Source organism: Theobroma cacao, chromosome 9 (genome assembly GCF_000208745.1).
Source record: "Theobroma cacao cultivar B97-61/B2 chromosome 9, Criollo_cocoa_genome_V2, whole genome shotgun sequence".
NCBI lineage: Eukaryota > Viridiplantae > Streptophyta > Magnoliopsida > Malvales > Malvaceae > Theobroma > Theobroma cacao.
In genome coordinates this window covers 34,002,341-34,006,791 of record NC_030858.1, presented here as the reverse complement: position 1 = coordinate 34,006,791, position 4,451 = coordinate 34,002,341, and positions in this window count along the sequence as shown.

The following is a 4,451-nucleotide window of genomic DNA, read 5'->3' as shown; positions in this document are numbered from 1 at the left end:
AAATTCCTAGACTTAATATAGGCTCGACCTATCTCACAACAGGTTTGATTTAAACAAAATTAAAATTTCTAGACTTAATCTAGGCTCGACCTATCTCACAATAAGTTCGATTTAAAAATTGAAATTCCTAGACTTAATCTAGGCTCGACTTATCTCACAACAGGTTCGATTTAAATAAAATTAAAATTCTTAGACTTAATCTAGGCTCGACCTATCTCACAACAGGTTTGATTTAAACAAAATTAAGATTCCTAGACTTAATCTAGGCTCGACCTATCTCACAACAGGTTCGATTTCAATTAAATTCCTTAATGTTAACTTAATTGGATTAACATAAAATGAAAAAAACTCAAATCTTTCCATCAAAGTTTTATAATCTCAACATTTTGTGTTGAGTGAATTTCGACCTTCAAAGCTTGAGACATGAATTAATTTTGATTCTTGTCGAGTGCATGGCTAGACATGTATGCATGATTGGTATGATGAAATGTTTTCATGTTTATGATTCATTAAGGTTCCAAGACCCCTCTCTTGTTTCATCCGATTTTTCACTGCAACTTTCGATCTTCTTTGCTTGTTTTCTTTTCTCCTGTAGAATTCAGGTAACTCCAGATTTTCCCTAAGTACTCTCTCTTTTGACATCTGACTTTGTCTTAGGTTCAGGGCTCTACCATTCCTTTTTTCATCATTAAGTCTTTTGTTGAACAATGAGTGTAATTTCTTGCTTAATTAGTTTATTTCTTTTACCAATCATCATTCATTTCTATGACAACTACTATGTGAATCATGGGATGGTAAATAACGAAAGGGTTAAAATAAAGAGGTGAAGGAGAATTTCATATATGAGAAATCAAATAATTCAAGGCAAAAAGAGTTTACAGGGTAAACATTAGATCTTTAAGTAATGAACACTCAGACCACTAAGAGAAAACAATCTGATATTCGACTTCAAGAATTGTCCTTATTTGATGCTTTGAGCAAATCTGTAGGTTGCAGACTCCCTAGCTTCCCCTATTTTGTGAGATTACGGAGCTCCATTCATGGTGTATTTCTACCTCAATCTTGTGTCCCGTTTAGGCTGACATCCTCAAATTCCATTCTTTTAGGCTGACATCCTTAAATTCCATTCTAACTTCCTGCTTTTCGACCTCAAGTCACCCTTTTCGGGTTTTCAGCATGAGCCTCCTCCTTTAGGTACGAGCTGCCCTTTTCGGGTTTTCAGCACGAACCCCTTCCGTTTTTTTTTTTAAGCATAGTACTTCTTCATCGCATCCGCATTTATCGGATTAGGCAGATCTCCCCCATCCATGTCAGCCAAAATCAAAGCTCCTCCTGAAAAAGCCTTCTTTACCACGTATGGCCCTTCCCAATTCGGCATCCACTTTCCCCGAAAATCAGTTTGATTAGGGAGTATTCTCTTGAGAACCAACTCTCCTTCTCGAAACTGCTTGGGATGAACTTTTTTCTCGTATGCTCGCATCATCCTTCGTTGGTACATCTGACCATGACAAAGAGCCGTAAGCCTTTTCTCCTCAATCAGATTCAATTGCTCGTAGCGGGAACGAACCCACTCAGCATCTTCCAATTCTGTTTCCATCAACACCCTCAATGATGGGATTTCTACTTCAACAAGTAGAACTGCTTCTGTACCATATACTAATGAGTACGGAGTTGCCCCGGTGGAGGTACGCACAGAAGTTCGATATGCATGCAAGGCAAAAAGAAGTTTCTCATGCCAGTCTTTATAAACTTTAGTCGTCTTTTCGATAATTTTTTTGATATTTTTGTTGGCTGCCTCTACCGCTTCGTTCATCTTCGGACGGTAAGTTGTCGAGTTATGATGCTTGATCTTGAATTTAGTGCAAACCTCCTTCACCATCGCACCATTTAAATTGCTTGCATTATCAGTAATGATCCTTTTCGGCAGCCCATACCGACATATGATCTCTTTTTGGATGAACTTGCACACCACATTTTGTGTCACATTAGCATAGGAAGCTGCTTCTACCCATTTCGTGAAATAATCAATGGCCACCAATATGAATCGATGTCCATTAGAGGTTTTCGGTGTAATAAGCCCAATCACATCCATTCCCTACATTGAAAATGGCCAAGGTGCTGTGAAAACGTGCAATGGGGCTGGTGGAGCATGGATTCTATCAGCGTATACTTGACACTTGTGGCATTTTTTAGCAAAGTTTATGCAGTCTGATTCCAATGTCAACCAATAATAACCAACTCTCATAATTTGTCTAGCCAACATATGTCCATTAGCATGAGCTCCACAAGTTCCTTCGTGGTCTTCTTTCATTATTTTGTTGGCTTCCGCAACATCCACACATCTCAAGAGTACTTGATCTCAACTCTTTTTGTAGAGCACTTCTCCGTTAAGGAAGAAACTCATTGCTAATCTTCTAAGAGTTCGCTTGTCATTGTCCGTGACATTCTCAGGATATGCCTGGTGCTTGATGTATTGCATGATATCATGATACCACGGCTTACCATCAACCTCTTCTTCAACATTCAAGCAGTGTACGGAGACTTCACGGACTTCTAAATTCAAAAGGGCGTACATCAGTCGCCTCTTTTATTTTGAACATCGCTGCGAGGGTGGCCAAAGCATCAGCAATCTGATTCTCTTCTCGAGGTAAATGGTTGAAGCTGATTTTTTTGAACTATTTGCTTAATTATGTAACCATCTTTTTATATGAAACTAGTTTAGAATCTCTAGTTTCCCATTCGCCTCTCATTTGACATATTACTAAAGTTGAATCTCCGTAAACATCTATCGCATCAGCCTTCATCTCAATCGCTGCTTGTAATCCCATTACCAACGCCTCATACTCCGCCATATTGTTAGTACAATTGAAATTCAATCTTGCTGTGGCTGGATAGTACTTTCCATTTGGAGAAATCAACACTGCCCCAATTTCGTGCCCCAAAGCATTGGATGCTCCATCAAAATACACCTTCCATGGATTAAGTTCATTGGGACCAACTTTTTCTACATGCAAGACGGCCATCAAATCTTCATCTGGAAAATCGAAACTTACAGATTCATAATCCTCATTAGCTCGATCTGTAAGGAAATCAGCGATGTCACTCCCTTTGATCGATTTTTGGGACATATACACAATGTCATACTCAGACAATAGCACTTGCCATCGAGCTATTCTTCCGAATAGGCAGGGTTTTTAAAAAATATACTTGATGGGATCTAATTTCGCCACCAACCATGTTGTGTGATACAACATATACTGTCGGAGCCTCTAGGCGGTCCATGCTAGCGCACAACACATCTTTTCGAGCGCAGAATATTTGGACTCATACTCCATGAATTTCTTACTCAAATAATATACAGCCCGTTCTTTCTTTCCAGTTTCATCATGTTGTCCCAATACACATCCCATAGAATTCTTGTTCACAGTCAAATACAAAATAAGAGGTTTTTCGACTGTCGGTGGCACCAGCACCAGTGGATTTATGAGATATTCTTTGATTTTATCAAAGGCTATTTGACATTCTTCATTCCACTCTCCTGGGTCTCGTTTTCGAAGCAGCTTAAAGATTGGATCGCATTTGCAGGTGAGCTGGGATATAAATCGAGCAATGTAATTCAACCTCCCTAAAAATCCTCTCACTTCTTTTTACGTTTTGGGAGGTGGTAGCTCTTGAATAGCTCGTATTTTATCCGGGTCCACTTCAATTCCTTTTTCACTTACTATGAACCCCAACAATTTCCCAGAAGTTACACCGAAAGTGCATTTTGCAGGATTCAACTTGAGCTGGACCTTCCGCAATCTCTCGAACAGTTTCTTGAGATTGACAGTATGATCCTTTTCTGTATGAGATTTTGCAATCATGTCATCAACATATACCTCTATCTCTTTATGCATCATATCGTGGAACAAAGCTACCATTGCCCTTTGGTAGGTGGCGCCTGCATTCTTCAATCCAAATGGCATTACTTTGTAACAAAACGTTCCTCACATGGTTACGAACGTCATTTTTTCCATATCTTCGGGTGCCACCTTAATCTGATTGTAACCAGAAAGGCCATCCATGAATGAGAACAAAGCATGTTTTGCCGGGTTGTCCACAAGAGTATCAATATGTGGCAAAAGGAAGCTATCCTTTGGACTCGCTCTGTTCAAATCCCTATAATCGACGCACATTCAAACTTTTTCATCCTTCTTAGGAACTGGAACTATATTAGCTACCCATTCAAGGTACTTAGCCACCTCTAAAAATCCAGCATCGAATTGCTTTTTAACTTCCTCTTTAATCTTCAGCAATATTTTTGGCTTCATTCTTCTCAACTTTTGTTTAATAAGCTTGCAATCTGGTCCCAAAGGTAACTTGTGGACAACAATGTCAGTATTAAGACCTGACATGTCCTGATATAACCAAGCAAATACGTCCACATATTCACAGAGTAATTCTTTTAACTT